General features: G+C 34.3%; 1 long non-coding RNA gene across 1 annotated transcript; it reads right to left on the reverse strand.

Moving 5' to 3' along the window:
- Positions 1-9,844: 9,844 nt before the first annotated feature.
- On the reverse strand, positions 9,845-17,116 carry LOC145683808 (uncharacterized). Its single transcript, XR_014131180.1, has 3 exons — positions 17,016-17,116; positions 13,692-13,821; positions 9,845-9,993 (listed from the first exon to the last, which is right to left on the reverse strand). It is a non-coding gene; the product is annotated as an uncharacterized LOC145683808 (long non-coding RNA).
- Positions 17,117-26,447: the final 9,331 nt, after the last annotated feature.

The following is a 26,447-nucleotide window of genomic DNA, read 5'->3' on the forward strand; positions in this document are numbered from 1 at the left end:
ATCACCTTAACTTACGTCAACCTACAAGTTTTGCAGTCATCAGTCAATCTTCGATTCATCAAACTAAGAGTACAATGACCGATGCCTTGGAACAAAACCTCAAAGACACACGGAAATAACAAACGGCGACGATGTATTGAGAAACTTTATGCTACTCTTGATTTTGAATCTACACTTTTCTATGTTTATAAGGGTAACGAATATTCTTTTATGAAGGGAAAGAATGATTTTATTACTAGGAAGCGTTCATACTCCAAGTTATTTCACGCTATAAGTTTATCCTAATTCTCTTACTTCCGTACCATATTTCACTTGTCTGTGTTTGTAGCCTAGAATCCATGTTTCTGAAGATGGACGAAGGTGTACAGAGAGAATCATCGATGCAAGATCACCGAATGTTTCAGACAAGTGCTGTGTAGAACTATCCTATTTTCATTATTTATTTTTCATCCTCTCACATCACAATGTGTTTCCACTTCGAAAATAATTAAATTTCATTTGTTAAGCAACCCACGTCACGATTATATCTGCTCTAGAGATTGTAGCTTACAAAATTATGGTATGAGCTTGTCAGTTCTAAATCCACAATTTCTTAAGTTTACTTTACTTTTACGTGGATCTACAAAAAAATAACAATCCAATGCTATATAGATTTTATACAAAATGATACCAAGAAATAAAATAAAAATGCTACTTGAAAATACAATTACCCATACTACATTATTTGAGATATGTACAAGTTCATTTTTCACCTGAGTTAATTCTGATTCAATTTTAAGTACATCTTTTTTAGGAATAACATGTAAATTAGAATCTGTTACAGTTATAGAGTTGAAATCAGTTGACACATCGTTGGAAGAAACATTGCAGCGAGAAAAGTTACTCCACGAAAGTTTACAAGGCCATTCGCAGTAAGCATCTGAAGATTCAACATCAAAATTTTGTATATACCAGACAATAAGACGTGTTAATTTATAAGAACAATTCCACTTGTTATTTGTTAAATCTAACCATTCAAGATTTGTGAGAGGGAGAAATACATCCACACTAACATAGTGGAGACTATTGAATGACAAATCCAATTGTAACAAGTTAGGTAGTCCTTTAAAATAACCAGATGTTATTTCCCCAATTTTACAATTACTCATACTTAGACTAGTTACAGTATCGGAAGACATGATTTGTTGACAATTTTCACTCAACGGATTATTATCTAATATTACACGTTTAAGATTCTTGTTAAATTCAAATACATTATCTGGAAGGCATTTGATTTTATTATGTGACAAGTCAAGACTTTTCAGTTCTTCCAAATTTATGAATGCATCTAATGTAACATCTTCCATTTGACATGATTTAAGCTCCAGCACCTGAAGTATCGTAGCATTTATGGAATTAAATACAGATCGGTCGAGAAGTACTATTTGTGAGTCTGAAATAGCTAATGACCTGAGAGCATTTGGTAATCCCTGTGGAATACCTGAACTATTTTTGCATTTTGCTTTCAAATTGTTTCCACATACGCAGTTCAATGGACAATTAACTTGAGACTCACAAACTACAAAGATGTAAACCAAGCTTAAAAGAACCAAATCAATTGCACTTATAGTGTATGTCATCATGTCAGGAATCGCTTCCTGAAATCTAAAAGAGAAAGAACAATTAAAACAAAGAGAAAATATTAAGTTCTAATATTGTAAACATTAAACTCATTGCTATCAAAAGAAGCAAATATATATATAAAATAAACGTGTTTAAAATAAACGAGTTATAAGAAATGAGGCCTCTTTTATCTTGGTCACCCTATATATTTAGTATTCTAAGACTATGCGTCATCTTTCCTACTGACCCCTAATTAAGCCAGAAGTGGACAAATCAACCAATTCAAATTTTAAAGTTAATTACCATTGAAGAAAACGCTTGTATATAACATGAAAACGATTTACTGCAATTAATTAAAAGTATTAAGAATATACCTAGGTAGCCCATCTCCACTCCAGTCATTATCACTTAAACCAGAAGTAGCTTAAATATACTACCTCTTACTTTAAGTGTAAATATTAAATAATATTAAAATATATTGCCTTGCAAACTATACTCATTCATGTCGTGTAGACATGACATTTCTACTTGTTTATTGTTAATTTTATCTTGAAAGTAATAGGTAAATGCAGAAAGCATTAGCTAACTTAATATAACAAATTTTTAATCATTTCTAAATTATATTTTACTCACAATGTAATTTGTCAGTTGCTGTTAGTAATGTGTATTCGAGAAAAATAGAAATGCCGATTTAAAGTTTGATGCAGTGCAAATGAATCACATGAGTATCTGCCATTGTTCAGTGAGATAGTGTTGCTTCTTATTGTTCTATAATCAAAGGAGCAGACATGTACGCAAGGTCTAAGTGCTGGGGATACCTGAAACTCTACCACAATTTAGGTTAACTGGTTATCAACTGGTAACTGAAAGTAGCACAGAGAAATAAATTAGTGAGTTTCCCGGAATCCTTGACTGAAGGGTACACAAGAGAAGAGCGTACAAAATAATTACAAGGTATGGAAACGAGAGATGCAAGGGATCGGAAAAAACCGGCTTTTTTGAAAAAAAAAACTCGGTTTTTTCTGCTTCGCTTTTTTGCTTGGGAAATTTTGGGCTTTTTAAAAAATTCTGCTTTAAATTGATAAACCAGATTTTGTTTCGCTTCTCTATAACACAAAAAGTCATTTAATTAGTGGTTGATGCCGATAATAATATAAAACCTCGAAAATAAACCATGAATTTCGAAAAGACATTTCAAACAGTTTTACTTCTCAACATATTTACATTATGAATTCCAAAGGATTAACCAATGTATATAATAAGGTTTTTTAAACCTCCTACATACAAAAGTAAGCAGGATTGGCAAGAACCATGGTTGTTTTTGAAAATGCCAAAAACCCGTTTTTTTTTTTTTTTGAGAGGAGTTTAAACTAGGTTTTTTAGGTTTAAATAAGTTTTTTTGGGTTTAGATATTTTGCTTTATGTATTTATATTACATATTGACAGAAATAAGTTTGTTTCGCCTTGGTGTTATTATGCAACAACGGGGTTATGCTGGAAGAGGTCACATAAGCTTAAAGAAGTCCGGTCAGTAAATTTCTTAAATTGAGAAACTCCCGCCCTAACCATCGGGCAAATCCCGTCATTACTTGAAATGTAAAACAATAACGGAAAAATCCTGTTATTGCTTTGCATTTAAAATTTAAAGGTCAACGTATTATAATCAGTACGCTAAAACTGAGATATTAAATTACAAATTTAGTACATACATATCATTGAAAGTACAATCCAAGCTAATGTTGGAAGCTACGTAGGCAATCGATAAATTTTGCCAATTTATATCAGTCTATTTAAGCAACCTTGGCTTCTTTATAAAACAACATGCATTCAGGCGTGCGGAAATATACAATTTAGTTTCGTTTCGTATGTTCAGGCTTAACATCCTTACGTAATATCGAGGTTATCAAGGAGAAGACTTTCGCTTAAAGTTACATCCGAACCGCTACTTTGTTAGAGTTGTGGTTCGACCGAGAATTGAACATGGGACACCTTGATTAAAAGGTGAAAAGGAAATAAAACTAATGCAGATGGTTTGATGTGTGAAAACGCCACCATGAAGTTCACACGATTCGCATTTTTCGTTCCTTTTATTTCATTTTTTGGTTTAAACCAGTTGTTTATTTAAAAAAATAAAAAAACAGCTGGTGTAAACCAGCCAACTCTGAAAGTAAATACTTCTTTTAAAAAAATACTCAAATAAGTAGTAAAATTCTATGTAGTATTTTTACTTCAAAATATTCCATACCCTCTTTTTGGACTGACACACAATCATAGTCATACGTCTTGGAAATAAAATCATAAAAATAAAAATAAACATACTGCTGAACAAGACTGCACTTATTTAATATAAAAACACATTTACATGTGACGTTTCGATCTTCTAGCCAAGATCCTCATCAGACGTACACTCTGATGAGGACGTCTGATGTATTCTGATGTATCCTCTGATGAGGATGTCATCAGAGTGTTCGTCTGATGAGGATCTTGGCTAGAAGATCGAAACGTCACGTGTAAATGTGTTTTTATATTAAATAAGTGCAGTCTTGTTCAGCAGTGTTTTTATTTCACTTTTTGGAACAAAATAAAATTAAAATAAAACATAAAAAATACTTAGATTTATATGATACACTTAAAGGCTGCACATCTAGAGCTTTTGGTTTTGTATATTTTTGAAATTCTACAGTTTTATATAAGCACCATCACGGTTTACTCAATCCTTAAGTTTTCTGTATTTTTAACAAGAGGGATTCAACATATGAAGGGTGTGAGGTAAGAACATGGTAACCCACAATTTTACTATTTTAAGAAATTAGAAATTTTCTGCTGCACAATCCATTTTGAAAGTCGGAAAGCTGATTTTTCACATAAGACTATATACATGAAGGATTAAACGAAGCGGTATGCGTTGCTGTCTATCTGGCGCTGCATAGCTCAGCAATTGAAAATTTGTTAGTTACCATGTTCTTGGCTCACACCCTTCATATAATTACAGAACTCTCCCCACCCCACCACCACAAAAGAAAAAAAGGACTACAGAATATATTTAAGTTAAGATAAATACAACTGCACAACAAACATAACTGAGTGGAGCTTTTGCGCTTCTATCGGGAAGTCCGCGATTCAACTCAGCATTCGACCATTCTAACAAAACTTTTCTTCACTCCATTTATGAAGTAGAAATTGTGCGTGTACTGTGAGTTGGCGGACTTAATTTCTTATTGTTTTTAAATCGTTATTATTACTAATTACCAGCAGTGACGGTTTTGCGAAGGTTAGGGGGAAGGTCGTTCGGACTGAAGCCTGTTCCCCAAAATTACGGAATGTCTAAAACAAACGATATATCTATTAGTTATTCCTTTACTCATAAACTTTAAGCTCCCGTCAAATATAAATTACGGATGTTTAGAAAAACTAAACATTAGTAAGAAACAAACCCTCCCAAAATACTTTTCTAAATCCGCCACTGATTCTCAGTATAAAATGATCTTCAAGGTTGTATCCGGAAGATTATCTATAAATATATAAACAAAACGAAATACAGTATTAGTTATGCCTGTACTCAAACTTCAAGCTCCTCCCAAATAAAATTAGGACATTTTAGAAAACGAAACAATCAGAGAAACCCGCCCCAAAGTACGTTTCTAAATCCACTACTGATTATTGGTATAAATTAGTATTCAAGGTTGTATCCGGAAAATTATTGCTAAATCGTTGCACAGCTACAGTATAACAGAAATGGGAAGTACGGTTAGACGGATATATTGAAAAACGTACGCTTTGACGGATATATAGAAAAACGTAAGTTTGACTTTTGTGCTAGAAGCTAGAGTACTAAGCTCTTAGAAATGAAACACAGATGACAAACTGAAATGATCCCGAGAAGAAAACATGTCGATAACTCAAAAGTTAAAATAAAGTTAACTAGCCTCTAAAATTGCCCTCAAATACTACATTCTTCATGTTAGCTTTAATTCGTAAAACATGTGTTCCATCCATCTTGATGGTGAATTTTAGAGCGAAATATGGCATTAGGTCATGGAATTCTTATCTAACTATAGAATATACTATAAGAAAGCTATTTAGATAGAAAAATCATGAAAATGAAAAAAGCCAAAATTTCCAAAATTCTCGTTTTTTTCCCTAAAAAAGCCGGCTTTTTATGTGCAAAAAACCATCGATTCAAAAAAGCCGGCTTTTTTTGCATCTCTAATGGAAACACAGGAAGTACAAAAAAGACTGGAAATTGAATTCTGTCTTCCAGGCTAGGAAATTGACTTCACTTGTGAATTAAATGGACCACAAAGGTGAATTGTCTTTGAGGACGCTATACCAAAGTTTAAGCTTGCAGACTCCGTTATATCCAAAACTTTGCTGTCAAAAATCTAATCACAAACTCTTCTTCACATAAACCATTTGTTAGACCCTGTCCAAGGTAAATTACATTGTAACTAAAAAGCATTTCCTATAAGTCTCAGTGCAGGTTGGCGATACCGAACGAGCTTTGGCACCTTCATTTTTGAGCCAAACAATAATGCCGTCAACGCTGATATATGCATTAAGAAGTGTCTGCAAAAGGGATTGTCGTCATTCTTCCAAATAAATCACTATAACTATAAAAACATGTTTTGCTTCGACAAATGAGTTTCCCACTACGTCAAGAAAACCGTGTAATTCTCTCAGGGAGATCATGTGTCAGTTTACCTAAACAAACAAATCTGGCCGATCTGGATGCATCTATTATCAAGCTTGCTCTTGCTAACAGGAACCTTTTTCAGTAGTATATCTTCGTCTCACTGAAAGTTTGTTCCGTATTCCCGTGTAAATTGGTTTTAAATAATGTCTCTCATGACATAAATTAATGTGACTATTACAAATTACGCCTTTTTTATTTTAGTCTTTTACTTAGAATAAAATATTCCTGGTTACGAATATAACATTTAAACCCTTAATATGTTCTCCTACAGCTTCCTTTACTTGCGTCACCTTCCGTGAAAAGATTTTGGGTTTACGAAATCTAGTCTTACAATGCAGAGAATGGTCCTTTTTTAACACACGGAATACTCTCATTAAGTGAATGATACTCGGTTTACAAATTTATCATGAAACATAACTGGACATATTCCTGTTGGGGACAGATGCAAGAGTTATTTAGTTAGGTGATTGCTTCAAGAGCAGCACCAAGGAGGCTGTTAGGATTACTTATAAGGGATATTAATTTGAAACATTGACTAATCGAACAAAGTGTTTCACAATTCATCGAAACAATGTTTTTTTGATTAAGAACAGTTAGATACGTATATGTCGACTTTGAGACTAAGTTGTAAAGGAAAGTACTTTTATTGTCTTTATGAAGAGTTATGGTTGATATCAACAGTTTTTTTAACGTTTTCAGAATTTTTGTTTCCATGTAGAAAGAGGGCAATTTTTATAATATAAAGCATATCAAAAAGCTGATGTCATAATCTAACTTCATTATGAGTAAATAAATATAAAATCAAAATAGAGGAACATTTTACGAAATGTGAGGCTTTAATTTAAAATGCATAAGTTTTTCAATCGCATGGGGTGTTTGGTCTCTACATTGCTAAGTTGCCCTTTCTGAAGTAAGGAAGAAACATTGACAGTTTAGCAGTTGTTCTCTGCTGTTCTTTACATAAAAACAATACTTCATTCCTGAAAATCGGATTCGAAGTGTCCACGTTCCCTTCCACACAAACGTACACTTTTCCTGTGTTATTTCTGAATGCCTTTACAAACCATTTAAAAACTTCTGAATTTAAACGTTTTTATTTAATAAAGAGCGTCTTACAGTGTGGAGACCAAATGGCTCGTGCTAATAGGAAAATTTCAGTATTTTGAATTAAAACCACATATTTCGAAAATTTCTCTATTTTCATACGCGTATGTCGTAGTGTTCAAATAAAAATGTACTAAACGCCGTACAAATCAAACCAGTTGAAATGGGAATATGCTGCTTTGGGATATCGTAGTGCAACAGAATGTTAAGAACATAATGCAATGTTCGAAGTGGTTATGTGCATTCACGTGCGCATCTGACATGTTGCAGGAGAAAATCAGATAGTTGTGATGTTCCGTACAATGACGCGTATGAGGAAATCATGGCTTTGAGATTGAAAAATTCGACGATTGAGGAGAAACGAGCTGTTACCAGATTTCTGACTGCGGAAGGGATTAAACCAGCGATATTCATCGCCAGATGGTGGCCGTATATTGGGGAGACTGTGTGTCCAATAAGTTAGTGAGAAAGTAGAGTTCCTGGTTTCGTAAAAAAAAAAAAAAAAAAAAAAAAAAAAAAAAAAAAAACTGGGGAAGTTTGAGTGATGCCCCGAGACCAAGCCAGGCAAACACGGTAATCACGGCCGAATTCATCGAGAAGATGAACGATCTGGTGAGAACAGATCAGCGTGCCACAATTCGAATGTTGGCAGTTGTGGTGAGAGACCAGTGTTTTAGCAGTGTGAAGATTTGTCCGCTACAGGTTTTGTTACCTGAAGATGTGAGCACAATGGGTAACAAAGATGCTCAGCTAACTGTGTATAGGGTTAACTCTGTAACACCTGTTCCGTTATCGCGAAGACTCGGCATTTCTGGAGCGGATAGTCGTCGGTTCTGAAAGCTGTTGCTAAAGTGATGGAAGAATGCTTCGTCACTTTCCCCTAAATGACTCAAAGCCATGCTCTCGGCTCACTATCATTTTTGACGTCCGAAGTCCGATATTCATGGAACATTAACAGTGACGTGTACTGTGAGACACTTCATAGCCTATGCAAGTCCATCAAGACCAAATGCCCTGGGTTACTCACTTATGAAATGATTATGCTCGAAGATAACGCTCTTCGACACGTCTCTCAGGTCACACAAAGTGTGCTGGAGAAGTTCAAGTGGGAGCAACTTGATCATGTGCGGCACAGCTCGGACATGTCGCCCAGCGACTTTCATTTGTTTTGTCCGCTAAAAAGCAAATCAAAGGGAAGCGTTTCAACTCGTACGACCAACTAAAGGACACAGTGAAGTACTGGCTGCTGTCACAGCCACAGAAATTTTGGGAACAGCTAATCCTTCGGCTCGTGAAACAGTGGAATAGTTGTGCTCAGGTCTCTGGTGATTAGTTTTGAATACATACTTTGATTTCACCCACAGTGTTGTTTCGTACCTTTTCATTTGAACACTCTTCGCAGTTACGCGTAACGAAGTTTGATATTAGCGTAGGCGTTTTGATACTCTATTACAAATTGTAGTCTTTCCACTTACTTGTAAATTTTTCGAAAACGTTAAAACTCTACTTATTTCTATGTATAATTTTTGGTAAACATTATATAACTACTTCACTTTACAGCTCAGTCACAATGTCGATTTATAATTATCTTAATTAAAAAGGGTATGTGAATCAAATGATATTCATACTTTTGTTTTATCTTGTGGCTCCTTCACTCATAGATACATATTACTCAATTACTGCACGCAGTTAACAATAATCAACATTATAAAAGATTCACTTTCATTATCACAAATCTAGTCTCAACCTTCCTTTCAGTAATACACTATTGCTCCTATGAGTTATCGAACACTTTTCTGGTTAGTCAATGCTAAAAGTTAACTAAGAAACTCTTGTAAGTAATCCAAATTTCCTCCTGGGTGATGTTGTTGAAACAACAAATTAACTGAATAACTCTTGTGTCCACCCAACAGAATTGTTTCATGATAAATTTGTGTCCCGAATATCATTTATATAACTAAACGGATCTTAAGATACTCGATTTTGGTATAAATTAGAATGCATTTCACCTTTAGAAGACGGATTTTAAAACTTCAAATTACCTCATACATTTTCTTATAGTTACATTAAACAGTATGCATTTTCATATTCAACAAATGATCAGTATTACATATGAGATCTATTGGCTGTAAACAGTGGCGTATTTAGGGGGGCTTCCGGGCTTAAGCCCCCCCCCCGGAAATCTTACTTACTATAATAAAATATATGAAATATCTTGCAGAATTTTCACATTTTCAGGCAAAGCCCCCCCCCAAAGTTAGCAAAGCCCTCCCCGAAACAAAATCGTAAATACGTCACTGGCTGTAAATAAATTTAATATTTAGTTGTGTATGAAGTAACAAAATTAAACCATACCACTCATATCAAGTAGGTGATTCATTTGGAAACTTTATTCTGTGATGATCAATTTCTCTACATACCTTTTCGTTACAAATCTCAGCTCCTTCATAGACAATTCTGTTACATAGGCTTATCCATTTTGCAGATTTAGAAAGATCCTTGTTGCATTATGGTACAATTTTGATAAATATCAGTTGGATGGAGATGTATCTGAAGCTGAGGACTATGGATTTTAGTAAGCGTCAAGGATTGTCCTAAAAGATAGAAATAACAACTAGTATTTGATAGATGGTGTATCAATTTATTAATTTTATGCATTGGTTGTGTTGATTACAGGCGTGATCAGGCTATTTTTATTGATATAAAAATAATTCATGCTAGAGATTAGAAGTAGTAAAGAACAAAATAGTATACGGGATTTCTCCATTAGGTATTCAAAATACATAATATTGACCTTAATAATGTAAAGATGAGGACTTTATTAATCCAAATGTAGTCTTTTAAAAATCACATCAAGTTATCATTCATTTGATCTTTTTATTTACTGGACAGCTAAGGTTAAATAATGTGCCATTGTGGCATAAAAATAGTAAATACGTAACTTAGAAAATGTAATAGTGGGACCGAGAAGGCTACATTTGGACATCTGTTATTGCCAGAAAATGAGATAGACATTTCTAATCATTTCATTTGAAGATCATAAATATTTTCTAACATACTCGTAATTTGCTAGAACATCAAACTAAGTTTCTCCATGTTCTTGAATTAAGTAAAGAGTACGTCTTGCCACACTGAATAACGAGGAAAATTTTTCAAATATTGGTCATGACTGTATCTGATTTTATGAGTCGTAATAGTTCAAAAAGAATACTATTACTTCCTGTAAGAAAACAAAATAAATCATATGTGTTTTATGTTCGAGGGTGCATGTACGCTCAGTGGATAACAAAGCATCTAGTCTACTTTTGATTATATAAATATCGTCGATTGCAATAGAAAATAATAATGAAAAGTGTCAGCGAGAGGAGTGGTCTTAGGAAGTGGGAAATTTTGTTTTAAGGAATTTTATGATAGTAGAGATAGACCGTGTGTCATAAATATTGAAATACAAAACTACGTACTATAGGATAATAAAGAGTTTAATATTCTTTGTGATGAGTGAAAAGCTACAGATATGAAATCGCAACCAAGATAGATAATATACCCATCGAATTAATTCAGAATATCGGAGATAAGGCAAAAAGTACTTTTGTTACTTTGTAATGAAATATATGCAACAGGAGAGTTCAAATGGAGCAAGAATTCAACGCCCAAGAGATGTGGGGACTATAGAAATATTAGTCTCGTATCACATACAACAAATATAGTGTTTCGAATACTGAACTGAAGGTTGCATAGAAGCACAAAAGAGGAAGTAGAGGAGCAACAGTTGGGGTTCAGGAGATGAAAGGGCAAAGGATATGTAATTGCCTAAGTAAAGACAATTGATAAATGGTTTATAAAAAAAAGCGAAAGAGGTGGATATCGTGTTCTTTAATTTTGAAAATGCTTTTGACTGCGTGAACTGGATTGAAGAAGGTTAGGTTAGAATGGAAAGATCAGATACTCATAATAAACTTATGCATGAGTCAAATAATAAGTGTTAGAATAAAAACGAAATGCCATAGGAGACTACAAAATTCGAAACGGATGTGGTATTTAGTCAAAATTGTTTAATATTATAAAATAGATAGTGGAAAGAATATACTTAAAAAAGAAAGAGATATAATCGTTAGGTGTATACCACTAGCAGATAATTTTTCTCTTGTTGTGGAATCAAGAAATCCAATAAAACGCTAGAAATCTTGAGAAAGAGCTGTGAATATTATTCAAAAGTTCAAATAAGTAAACGTTAAAATTTGAATAAATGTTAAAAAGACGAATGCTATGGTGATTGGTACGAAACGGTTGGTACCAAGCATAGAAGTAAAATGTGAGAAAATACAACAGGCGAGTATTTTTCGATACTACGGTAGTACTAGTAAAACATGCATTAATCAAAAGGAAAGAACAAGGACTGAACGCTTTCGAAATACGGGTGTGGAAAAGAATGGAGATAAGTAGTTTGATCTAGCGGAAAACAGATGAGAGGATATTAGAAAGGGTAGGGAGATAGGTACTCCATAGGTATTTTGTATGTAGCGCAACAGAGGAAAAGAAACTGCTTGGGACATTGGTGAAGTATGTATATTGTGTCATAAGGGAGTTGTTAGAGGGTACGGTGGCAGGAAAGAGAAGTATAGGGCGATAGAGGCTACATTTGATAGATGGAATCAAAGCAAGAAAATATCGTATGTGAAGACTAAGATCAGTGGCAGCGATTGGACGTTAAAAGTGTGTGTGTGTGGGGGGGGGGGAGGCAAGACTTGACGAAAGGTTGTATAAATAATAGGACACTATCTTTTTTGGTTAAAATACCGTATATCGTATTTCATATTTTATTAAGTAAATTGACAAGAGCAACGAGAGTATATACTAGCCCTTTGTACTCTTCTCAACAAAGGTGTAAGAAGAGATTTGATTCCTTGCTCATGAATATCTTAAAATTCAAAGCGACTGATTAGTATATTAAATCCTTGTAAGAAGTGAAAGTATTCTGAATTCTTGTGTTTCAATAGGTTAATTTTTGGGTTATTTTCCGTGGCAATTAATTAGCATGGGAGGACAACCAATTTCTGCAGCTTTCTTAACTCTACGGGAGGACAACCATCAAGTACTCACGCAACGGCGAATGTTATATAGCACCATTTTTTTTCTATGAACCAGTAATACATACAAAAAGTTTACATTTCCAAATGAGATTATAAGAATTAATTGGTCACTTCAAAAAAGTGGGGGGCAACTGACCCCCTTTGCCCACCTAATCGCGGCCCATGACTAAGATGTTAGCTGAAGTACGAAGAGCAGGGAAGCTTCTTAGCAGTTTTCAGTTAGTAACCTGCCAATAATGGCAGAATATCTGTGGTGACGATGATGTACTGCTCGCGAAATAGCTCAATAACCAATTTTGTCCACCTATCCCATATAATTTTTGCTGATGTTATTACAAATATTACTCTTTTATTACTTTATTTAAGTTATGCTTTATGGAGTGTTCGTTAATTTGTACTGATACACATAAGAAGGTAGGATGTTTTTCCAGCAAAAGTGATGCCTGACATCAATATGACAAGCCAGGAAAATCTTCATTCACTTTAATCTGACAGGGAAGAGTACGAATTCTAACAAGAAGGGAACGCATATGGAATATGATTGGATAGCTTGAGACCTCCCATATTTTCTACTGCGCCATTAATCTTCCAACCAACTGTATATCCTCAGAGAGACATTCGGCTGTGGTTACACACAAAAGTTGAAGTATCTAATCTTTCTTTCGTTGTTCAAGTTATTTTAGGGGTAAAATGTTTGAACATATGTAATCCTCCGATTATCTTCTTTATGTGCACAAACTTTGGGTAAGATGTGGGAATTCCTAATAGACATATTCTTGTCAACTTCATTACGCTATGATTAAGGTTATTGTTATTTCTATATTGTCATATAGATGTTTGTCGTATGTTCCCTGAAGTGGTATCATTTCTGAATTTATAGTATTTTATTAAAATTGACACTTAGCTGCTAATATAGATATAGCAAAAATTTTAATACAATCAAGAAATCAGTAGGTTAGTGCTCTTAATTTATATCTTTTCAGTGATGAAAGTATAAAAAATGAAAGTAGATAGAGAGGAAATACGTTAAATATATGACATAAAACTTTACCCTCGAAACGTTAGAGCAATAGAACTCACAAATTTCTTTAAGCATAAATGCCTGACAAAACTAACCAATTTGTATGCTTTTTAAAATATTGCATCATTGCACTTAATCACTGAACATTACTAGGAAATGAATTTTATAAATATAATATTACTATGAATGTAACGCAATCCTGTACTGCGGACAGTATTTTTCTGAATAGTTTACTTGGAACGGTCCTGTCTAGTCCTCTAACTGTATCCTCTTCAAAAGTAACATTTTTGAACACTGGTACTCCGTAGTTCCTGAAAATTACAGAAAAGGAAAATATCAATTATATTAGGTACATAAAAACAATTAATCAAGTACATAAAACCCTTAGTGGAATGCTGAGATATTCCTGTGTGTCATTTAAGATTAGAGAAAGAAACCTGAACAACTCAAATACATGTCTAAAAACGCAGTTTTGAAACTGTTAATAGGGCATCTTTATGAGGAATACATTGCTTATTTAGATCTTTTGTGTTTATTAGTAGCCGACAATATGATTGCATACTTGAATATTATAAATCCAGTGAACGGGGAATTTTAATATCATGGCATAGTTGATCGAAATAAGTAGCACAAAGTGATTTCTTTCATATCTTGGATAAAAATAAATGTGCGCATCCGCACAAATACTTCGAGGTTGTTTACGAAGGTACAACAATGTCATTGACTCCAATTGACTTTCAATCCATAGCACAGACGTGTACCACTAACGCCCAGCAAAAGTGAAACTGTTAAGAGGTTACATTTTTATAAATACTGTGAATATTTCAGTTTATTTAATTTTATATTTGTTTCGTTTTTTTTGTATTTCTTTTCTATTTTTGTGTTTGTACACAATGTTCAAATGTGGGGCCGCGGTGGCTCAGTGGTAGAGCGTTCACCTCTGATGCTTGGGGTCCCGGGTTCGATGGACAAACACCGTGTGCGTGGGTTTTCTCGGGGTACTCCCGTTTCCTCCCACTTTCTTCATTCCACCATTTCATTCATTACTCATCATCGCCGTCTCCTTTAGCCTAACCGGCATAACCGTGGGACGTAAAACTCAAAGATTTCATTTCATTTCATTTACAATGTTCAAATGTATCTTACGTAAGCCTACTACAACTGGAGTTTGAACTCTATTTGAGGCAAATAAATAAGTAAAAATAAATAAAAAAATAAATAAAACTAAACAGAAAACCATAATTTGCTCATCTCGGATAAATAATGCAATGATACTGGCATCTATATCATGATGTCACGAAAATGCAAAATACTTAACGTTTGCCCATATTCTGGACTCCTACAAAAGTTTGAGAAATGAAAATTATTGTTTTGGATGGTATTCGATTCTATTTCCTTCAGCAGCAGGAAGTTGCAATCATTTGAGTTTTTAGGTGCATAGTATCAAAAACCTGACATATTCTCGGAGATAATGAACACAATTATTATTCGAATTACATTTCTCTTTTCAACTCATCAACCATTTTGGTTTCTTATCATTCTTGTTTTTTACCATTCATCTTTCTCCTAGTCCATAATAAAACAAGGGTTTTAATTGGAAATCTAATCTTGGATGATGAAGTTATGCAACTGTTGACGGGATGTGATTTTAGAACTTGATGTTTACATGCGTATTGACTTTCGTAGCAAGTTTGTCAATTAAGGTTTAGGTTATTTTGAGATAGTCGTTAATTTCTTGTATTATCTGATCATGTCTTGGCATATACCAGTATATATCTGTAATCAGAATCGCCTTGTAGTGCAGTGTAGTGACTCGGAACTTACCACAAACAAGTTACCTTTGTCGTGGAAACTGCATTAAACTCAAATAAGGCAAGTATGGCTCAGGATACACTTAATAGCTGCTAGTCTTAACTATAACATTTGATCTTACACAATTTGTTATTGTTCGCTATCGCATTTCAGGTCTCCAATTTTTGATGCAATCAAATGTCAGGTGCAACTACCTATTTACGTTAATATCAATGACAAACTTCCAAAATATTCACTAGGACATACTTCCTAAATGTTCTTGGGCAATATAAAGTTATTGTAGAAAGTCTGAGCACCCTATAGATTTTCTAGAATATTCTAAACAAAATAAATTGTGTCCACACAGAGCCATGTATTTCGGACTCGTTTTCGAAAATAAGAAAAAAAAATCATTTACATAACAATATAAAAATTCATGGTCCTACTGACAATGAGATATATTAAGAAAAGCTGCTTGATAATAAACAGATAACTAATAAACAGACAACAAATACAACACTTTGTTTCAACGACAGCAAGTGGTGTATGTAAAATAATTTTCACCACTTTCTTCTTCACTTCAACGAACAATTGTGTAGGTGTTATTCAATCGTGTTCTAAAATGGGCAAAACTGGATCCAAGTATTTGAAATGCTATCAACTGTTTTCATTCACCTAAAACAGTTGAATAGTACGAAAACCATTCAAATATTATAGAATATGGAAATAATACCGTTAACTAAGAGTCAAAGCACGGCCAGACTCTTTAAAAGATAGTCACATAGTAGTGTACATATTCCACGGGAAAATATTGTTCGTCCAAAAATAAGAATTTAAGAATTTATCTTAAGGACAAGTTCACTGAAAACCCAAGAAATGAAATATTTGTAATTCGCTTCTTCAGAATTGACAGAACTACGGGAAAGTCATTTCCAATCACTATCAGAGAGGCAGATGACACAGTGCCTTCATATCTATGGACATGAGAATGAGATTGCTTTAAAGAAACAATTCCATGAAGCAGGAAACAAAACAAGAAACACACTACTGGTTCAAAAAAAATGACAACTGGAACGATGAAGAATAGAAAAGAGTAGTCTGTACCAAGGAATGCAAATTCCAACTTCTCGTCTTTCAATTCTTGAAACTTCTGTAATGTTATCCGGGATAACACTCATCTCGACCGAGCGATTACTACAGCACGGAGTAGGCAGCGTTACTGTTTGTGGATGCTTTACATACTACTATTTTGCTAATTTAATTCAAATTAATAAACTAATAGATAAAAACATGTTTCACTTCGATTAAAGGAGACATGGAATTCTATCAGGAACGCAGATACTTGATTGTCTGGAGTACTGCATTTATAATTGAGTTGTCTTTTCACCAACATACAAATCGTTGATGTGCCTTTTATCTATGTTCGTCTTATTTACCAAAAACGACAGAAACATGCCATAAGCTCACTCTTACCCACTTGAATGTGATTACTGTTTCGATTTCTTAGTTCCTTACAAATTTTAGAAGCATTTATCTAAAGCAACAGTTATCTGAGCACTCATTTTAATCACATTTATTAATAACGAAATACACCAGAGTAAGGTAGGTGCTAGTGACTAAAGTCTACGTGTTCAATGTTTACAAGGATCTAACAAAAGTAAGAGTGATTAAAGACAGTACACTCCCATACAAAATACAGTTAATATTTACTTACCTACGCAAGTATCATGGAATTGAGTGGAACTTTACGTTACAAGGGAAGACATGTTTGAAGGATGTGCGTAAGACGATAATTGTCGTAACATTCAGTAAAATACCAAATAATAGCTTGGGGTAATCAGCATTGTTCTTTTGTTAAATATCAAACGCAATTTCTTATCTGATGAGATCTTATAAATAAATCGTATCTTAGAATCAACTCGAGATAAGAAAGAAAGGAGAGAACACACTATTGTTAAAAATAATTTATTCCTTCGAACTATTCAACTCATAATGAAATACTTAACTTGAGCCATTATAACATCAGAACAATTACTAGTTCAAAGGATGAGGAAAAGTTACATGAAGTAAGCTTTAATCTTTCCTGCTGGTTAGAAGTTTATTGTAGTGATTTTAGTTGCATGGCATATGAATGCTCTTCTGAAAGTCTCGAACAGTCCATTAAAGCGTCCCTGGTTCAATCATTGGTAATCTCTCATTTAGATTATTCTGATGCAGCATATGTTGATTTATCCGAAGATTTGGCAAAACGTTTACAGCACATTCAGAATGCCTGCGTTTGTTTCATATTTAATCAAGATCTCCCATTATTATCAACAACTAGGATGGTGCAATCTAAGCACCCGCCGCCGTATTCATTCTCTAACACTTTTATATAAAATAATTAATTGTAAAAAACCTACTTATCTATCCTCTAAATTTAAATTTCTCGGCGATACTCACCCACTAAATACCCGTTCTAAAGGAAACAGTCGCCGTTCAAACACACAAATCTAATTTCTTTCCCAAATCTTTCACACTATTCGCCACCAAAGTTTGGAATAACGCCCCTGAAAGCATCAGAAACTCTGGTTCGGTGTTGACTTTTAAACGTCGGCTTAAAGAATATCTTTCTAATGAAGGTCTTCAGTTTTTTTTTTTAAATACATGAAACTATTCCTTGCGTTACCATGCAATTGTTTGTTTTTGTATTTTCTCTCTCTTTCTATTTCTTCTTATTTTCTTTTCTATTCCCTTTTGATACATGTGTATGAACCTATACATTATACACAATCACTTAAGTATGTGCATCATTTTATCTATCCATAGTCAATCATAGGAATGTATTTTATATGTTATATATAATGAAGATGATTTCTTTGTTTCTCCTTGTATAGTTTAACATGTCTTCAGCATTGTCGCTTGTTTATTTTAGTGTTTATTTTATATGTAATAAGTTTCATTTTCACTTTTCATGTTTTATTTTCTGTATTGTTCTGTATGTCGGTAACTCTTTAACGTACCTAAGTGTATATCCTTTTTATTCTTTTCGTTAAAAAGAAAAAAAAACTCTATTATGAGAACCGACTGTAATAGAAAAATGTAAATGGTTGAGTTTAAGAAAAGGTTATGCCTTAACTCCGCCATTTTAAATAATAAATAAATAAATAAATAAATAAATAAATAAACAGACCACACAGACGAATGCGGCAGCTTCTGGTCAAAAGTAAAACCTACTTCTAGTCTCAATTTTGGCTCTTTTCCATTCTTGTCAAGTATATCACCATAAACATATCTATAAAAATAATTGTTTTCACTGTATTTTTTCACTAACAGTTTACTGCTTCCGTACATATGTGTAGAACATGCTACATAACCTCTTTCTTCACATGTGACAATGTCAATCTTTCAGCATGATTCGTACAAGTTACATGTGCACTCAATTCAGCTGCATTCTTTTATCACTTCCTGAGTCTGTTCTTTTATTAGCCCACTTCACCCATGAGTGATCCACGTGCGATGAAGGTGGGCGACCACCTCCTAAAATCCATTTCTTATTTTTAGTTCTAATGTTAGTTCATTAGCGTTTATCAACAACTCATGCTGTATGGCATGCAGACATATCTTTTGAATTGTGCGTATTTCTGCTTATAATATATTGGGTCGCTCGTTTGGAAAGTCAAATTGTGATTGTATGATCTATTTCTTGCAGGAAGATGTAGAACATATTAGGCAAGCACTATAGTTTAGTTTAGTATAGAGGTTTTCAAAGCTAAACCAAGTTTTCTTATCAGCAGTAAAACTGTCATATGGTTGTTAGTGGCCACGTTTGTCAAACAGTTGGATGTTGCCGGTATTACAAAAGCTTAGCCGCTCTTCCTGTCGCCAAGGTAAACAATAAAGTCTCGAACTATTCTTTCTGAGTGTTGCAAACCAATAAGCAGATACATAAAATCAGAATAACCGTTTAAAATAGGGACAAAATACGTACACGTCATTTTACAAGTAATTTTCTCTCTTATTAATATAATAATAATAATAATAATAATAATAATAATAATAATAATAATAATAATAATAATAATAATAATAATAATAATAATAATAATATGATAGTTTTTACGTCCGAGTCGTTTCGGGCTACTGTGTATTTTCGGTAATGCTCGGAAAATAGAATAGATCCTGGACCGCACGTTGGACCGATATTGTATTTTTACCCGTATGAATCGGGTTTGCCCGATTGAACCGTATGAATAGGGATGACCTGATAATCCCGCGTGTCATTATTGTAAACGATGTGTTGTTTCACTTTATTATCATAACACAAATTGTTCTAATTATCATGTACGAACTCATAACGAGTCTATCGGGTCAAACGGTCCAAACAGGCCAATCACGGGTCAAACGAGTTTATCAGGTCTAAGGATCGAGTAAACCAAACGCAATGGGTATCGGGCGGGTACAGCTTACCCGAAAAGTTCAAGCACTAATTATAGGTTAAAGTCAAAACTTAAGAGCTCTAATTTTTGCATGCACTTTTTTTTTTAGTTAACCGACCAACGAACTTGCGGGTACATAAATATAAATGCTCAAATCTAAATTATTGCATTATATTATTGCAATGAGCATCAACGTGATTTACTATTAGGAGTTAGCGTGATGCACTAATGTTAGTCTTTTATAAATAACATTATTATTATTATTATTATTATTATTTGTTTATGCCCTTCATGCAACTTAGAATCAATCTTACATAAAGCACTATATCAGACCTGATTGAACATTATTTTGAAAATTCTCACATAAATAGATAAAATAAACAATTGGAACTTAACACTTCAAGAGTTCAAAATATGTCCTCGGTTTCGTTTTCCTCAGTTTCTGAGGACGATTGATCTATCTCGATGACAACATGATCTTTGTCTCCATAAAAATATTTTGCAATACACGATAACTTTGTTCAATGTCCTGGGAAAACATTATTATTATTATTATTATTATTATTATTATTATTATTATTATTATTATTATTATTATTATTATTCGACAAATCATCTGTCTATAATGAAAATTTAAAACTTTTTTCTTTAAAAAAAGAAATGATTGAAAACCATTTTATTAAGTACCTAAATCCTCACATGTATTAATGTATGCAGGTTAATATCTGAGTAATAAAGCTATCATTATTAATTTCCTGTGTATAGTATCCTAACTTGTAGTTTGTCCAGTTTTTATACACGTGAAGAATCAGATTAGAAAGAAACTGATCAATTATATATTGACCTGTACAACTATATCTTAAAGTTAGAAATAATATACTTACAAGCAGAGCAGGTAAACAGACAGAATCTTTATTACTAATATTACATATTATTATTAGCAATAATAATGATGATAACTAAATTCCTGGCGCAACAGCCTTTAGAAGGCCTGGACTTATGGCACTAATTTCTGTGGGGTAATGTGTTTAGAAATCTGCACGGACTCGGGCTATTATAATAACCGTAATAGGGTTAGCCATACTGAGAGCTTTATACAGTTCTACCTGAGTTGGTGCGGCAACGCCGAAATCTACTTACAATGAAGGATTTATGGTAGGGACAAATAAATCCTTAGATCTTGACCTTCGAGGAAAAAATTGGTTATGTTTTGTCGTGATGTATATATGCAAACCTTCAGAAAATCGTACCTAACTTCATTTTATTTATTGCATCACTTTATCCTATTTTGGTGTAAAAATTCACTCGAGGTGTATAAGTTGAAGGGCCTCTACAATAATGAGATAGATGGAGTTAACTCGATTCCTGGTAAAGCATAGAAAAAGGAACAGTGTGTTCCGTTCCTGTTCCGTTGCTTCTAGTGTGTATTTAAAGCTGCAGTGTGAGAAAAATAGTATTTACTGTTATCGACTCGCCGTTTCTCGATGCGCCACTGCCTGCTTGTAGTGAAGCAAGCACTGATAGATGCGAGAAGGCGACGCGATATGAAACTTTGTTTTGAGTCGTCTGACAACTGTAACACAGGCAACAGTTCTGCAATATCATGTTCATATATGCAAAGACACAAGAATAATACATAAAGAAAACAGATGGAAGCACAGCTATCTGTGTAACTGTCGTCAGATGATTCACAGGTTAACAACAATATTATTGTGACCGATTACTGAAAACATAGAACATCAGTCGTTACTTGGCAGAAGTGCCAAAGATATTTCGGAAAACTTTGCTCATATTAAACGATAAATATCAATGCACATTCTCCCAGGTAGTCACTAGTTATTTTTGATATGCTCGGAAGGCGATATTTTTGCGCTGACTAACACATTTGCCCAACACTTTCAAACTATCTACACTCCTCTATCTGGTTGGCATACTCCATTACATCTAAACGCAGCTATCGATAGTCGATCTGACCCCAACTTACCACATTTACAACCTAATCCCAATCACGCCCTGTAGTTAGATCATCCACTTGAAGTACCGATTAAACCTACTGATATCCAGGCCACACTCCTCAACAAACGAAATTCCGCTCCAGGCTTTGACGCTATTACCTATACACTGATCAAGAACGCCCCTCCTGTTGTCTTCACCATTCTAAGTATCATTTATACAATCATACTTCGAACTGTTTTTTTCCCCATAACTTGGAAGTACTCAAAAGTCTTACTTTTTCCAAAGCCTAATAAGTCTCCATCTGACCTCACGTCTTATCGGCCGATACAACTAACATCTACACTAAGCAAAATTTTGTAACGCATATTAGTTCGCCGCCTCCATGACCATTTGTAGAATCACGAGTTACTTCCGTTGCACCAAGCTGGGTTTCGACCTAACTTTAGCATTCTAGATCCCCTGTTACGTCTCAGTACTTCTATATATAACCAATTCAATCGAGGCAATCCATCTAGTCTGGTCACCTTCGATCTAGAAAAGGCGTTCGATAAAGTTTGGAACCAGGGTCTTATATACAAGTTATACTCTTTTCAACTTCCCCGCACTTACATCAGAGTTATACATTCCTTCCTTACAGCCCGACTTGCCTACATCTTCATCAATGATGCTCTGTCCTTTCCAATCATTTTGAATTCTGGCGTACCACAGGGATCTTCTCTTTCACCCCTATTATATTTGCTGAACGTATCCGACTTGCCCACTACTCCTAACGTACAACTTTTCCAATTTGCTGACGATACAGCATTTCTGGCTGTCGGTCGAACAATTATCTCCATTTAATACAGCCTTCAACTTGCCATTGATGCTCTTGTCGACTGGTGCGACATCTGGCGATTGGCAATTAATGCTGCGAAAAAGCAGGAGATCGTTTTCTTACAATCTGGACGATGATCACGAGTCCATCGAAATCCCAACTTGCTACGTCTCCATGTTGACAACAGTCCGTCACAATCCATAGTACTCTTAAATATCGGGGCGTTGTATTTGACTCCAAGCTCACTTGGATGCCTCATCCCTTACTGTCATCGAGAAAGCCAAAACCCGACTCAATTTACTAAAGCGCCTAACAGGTACCACGTGGGGTCTAAATTTTTCATTCCTTCTCAATACACACAAGGTATTCATGTGCCCAATTCTAACTAATGGCCACACAGCCTGGATATCAGCTCCCTCTAAATATTATCTTAATTTAGCCATTCTTGAACGCCATTCGTTTCGTTTAGTCTTTCGCATCCGACACGCCTTCTTTATGATCGCATCAATTTTCCTCCACTATTATAACATCTTGAGACCCTCCGCTCAAAATAACATTCAGAAACGCATTGAAGCTGCTCACCCCATATTCCTGAGTATTTTCCGCAATGACCGAGGCTATGACACTCCCGCTGTATATTATCCCACACTTCTTCAGCATCTGATGATCCTTTATCATCTCAACACCGGCCAAGACAACATTGATCCAGAAGTTTTTGACATTTATCATACTGGCACAGTTTCACCACTCATCTATCCATCTCATGCACAGTAAAACCATCTACTAACAGGGCTGCCTTTGTCTCCATCAGTTCCTGCGTCGCCCCAGGAACAGAAGATAACAGCATTTGTCTTACTAACACCACCCATGTGTTGTGGCGTCGTAGCACTTCACCCTCATACCACCCATCATTACAGATCTAAAGATTGTCATATACTTAGTTGTTAAAAATAATGCTTTCATAGCTCTTCATGTACTTAACTAACCACCATATGTTTGATGTATCTATTCATTTCAGGCATCGCAGTTCCAGCAAGACCATAACTTGTATGCCAGCTAGCCAGTCTGGACCAGCACCCACCGCAACTGAAGCTTGTCCTCACACAATTGATGACCCTCCCCATGAAAATAAATAAAGTTTCAAATAACTTGATAATTAAATAGCACCTAGACCCTCTAATGATAACTTGGACCTCTTATGATATTCTCTCTAACTCTTACCGAAGAAAGGGCACAACCCTTTGAACGGGTAAACGTTAAAAAATCAAAATTTTTGCGCTGAATTAACACACAAGTAACACGCGGGGGTGGTAGTCATTTTGTGTTGTTTCAACAGCTTATTTTTTACAGTGTAAGCAGTAGTTTTACAACAGCTTGCTGAACCCTGCTGATGTTCTTGTATATGCTCTCTCGGATTCTGAGTTTGAAATGGACGTATCAGATTTGGAATTTTAAAGAAGGCTCTGAACTGTGCAGTTTCTGGATTTTGTTGCCTACAACGCTCACAGATTATTGTATATTTTGTATCCAAAAGTGTTGGAATATATACACACTATCACACACATTGTTATGTGTTTCTACTATCCTTTTCGTTTCTCCTAATACTTTAGGATAGGCAATAACAAGGTAAATGCTGTGTTTTCAATCTTCGTTATGTATTATTTCGCATTTTCGGTATTCGCCATTTTATGCTCCAAATCACAGACCAGGCGCTACAACACTTTTCTCCATACACAGATTCACTACTGTTATTTATTACGTTGCACGTTAAGTTTAGGTATATAAACTTTGTAACTCAAAACCTCCTCTTTTCACTTACCTTGTTATTTCACCAGGCCCTTGATTTGTTTAGCTGCCCTTCGGAAAATCGTTGTGGTTCCGACAGACGATGCTACATCTTATCAATATTTTCGTCAACATTTTCCTTGATATCGATTCTTTAGCTGTCAGATAGAGTACGGAGGCGATTATCTTTAGTATTCGATTTTGCACATTTCTGTAAATGATTTTGTAATTCCATATTGGATTTTCGAATCAAAAATTTTATGAAGTGACAACAAAATTCTATTTACTAAAATCTTCAAAGAGCTTAGATTAAATTAAGTGGTAAACAGTTACTAGAAATAGGTAGTAATCTCAAAATGATTAATTACCTTTAAAATAAAGAGAAATCTAGGTTGTTTCTTAAACTCTGCACTTCTAGTAGTATACTAAAGAATGGTACCAAGAGTTTTCAGTGCGTAAAGGGAATTAAAACCTACTCTATCACTATAACTTATCTAATGTGTCTGATGAAGTGAAGATACTTTGCTGAAACTGTAAAGATATTATCTATGCTTTGTTCAGAAATTGTCTTTTATTTTATTTAAATATATTTTATATACTTTCAAAGTTGTAAACTCCTCTTCGGCTCTCCCTGTACATTTTAAGTATATAATTTTATTTCTACATTTTTATGAATCTGGTTTTTCAAAATCTTAAATAATTAGTAGGAAAAGTATTTCCTAACCTTCTTTTTCCTACTGTAAGGAATGTTTCTGGCTAACAATGGCAAAAGCACTTTACAAGATAGCACTAAATAAAAGAAATATTTTTTATTGTTACTATTGCAAATTCATAAAAGTATCACGTAAAAACTGATATATATGAAACCAAATGTTTCGTTCTATTCGTTGATGAAAAATTATTTAAAAAAAAAATCTCGTACGACGTTTGTTTCTACTTTTCTATGTTCGTTTCATCACATGTATATATGTTTCATATGTTTTGGCGGATGCTCTCTCAATACTGAGCTAACACAACATTTCTATTTTAAGTGGTAAAATCACACTACCTGTATGTAATGATAAAGAGCAAATTAAAGCGTGTGTGTTTCAAATAATCATAATAATGTAAGTGTATATTTATATACGTTTATCTTGCCCATTTTATCTCATGAATGTCCACGGGACAATCATTCAATTCCTTTGTTGACTGTTATCATTATCTGAGATTGCTGAATGCCAATATTTTTATTGTCAAGATGGCTCTCTTTTTTGTTACGTGTCTAGTAAAGGAGGAATATCAATATTTATCTTACACATTTTCAATTCGCTTTTGAGTCCCATTTTCTGCAATAATATAGGTATGTGTTATTTACTGTCACTCCTTAAATTATTATTATTATAATTAAGGTAGTAGTAGTAGTAGTAGTAGTAGTAGTAGGAGGAGGAGGAGGAGGAGGAAGAGGAATAGTAGTAATACTCTTCTAAACTCATATATAATAGTAATACATAATTTAGTGTTTTATATCTAATGGTTTGCGTGAAGGTAATTGCTCTTCAATAAATCATAGAAATGTGATGCAAAGTGAAAATGATATCGCAAAAGGGCCATAGTGGCTCAGTGGTACAGCGTTCACCTTTGGAACATGGGGTTCTGGATTCGATCCCAGCTCCCACCAAGTGAACTATGTGGTGGACAAACACCATGTGCATGGGTTTTCTCGGGGTTCTCCTGTTTCCTTCCACCATTTCATTCATTTCTCATAATCATCATCTCCTTTAGCCTAGCAGGCATAACTGTGGGACGTAAAACTCAAAGATTTCATTTCATTTTTTTCATGTTGCAAAATGAAATGTATGCAACTTTTCATAACCTATAATCTAATACAAAGGTAAATTCAATGACCACTGTTTCAATTTATGGATCAAACAGTGATTCCATGTGTATAGCATATTAGTTCTCAACCACAGAGCACACTATTAAAACTGTCAACAACAAGTACATGTACCTTTGATGTTTCGTTACATCTGGAAATTAAGTGCCTCAAAACAATTTCTTGATGCAAGACTCGAGTTTACTTTTCAAAAATTAGATCAATAGAAAAAAAAATAGAATACATAACTCTCTCTTCTGCTTTTGTACCTTTTCATTATTCTTTAAAACTCGTGGTAACGGGATAATAAATACATATTCA

The sequence above is a fragment of the Thermobia domestica genome, chromosome 4 (assembly GCF_964235325.1).
Source record: "Thermobia domestica chromosome 4, izTheDome1.hap1.1, whole genome shotgun sequence".
NCBI lineage: Eukaryota > Metazoa > Arthropoda > Insecta > Zygentoma > Lepismatidae > Thermobia > Thermobia domestica.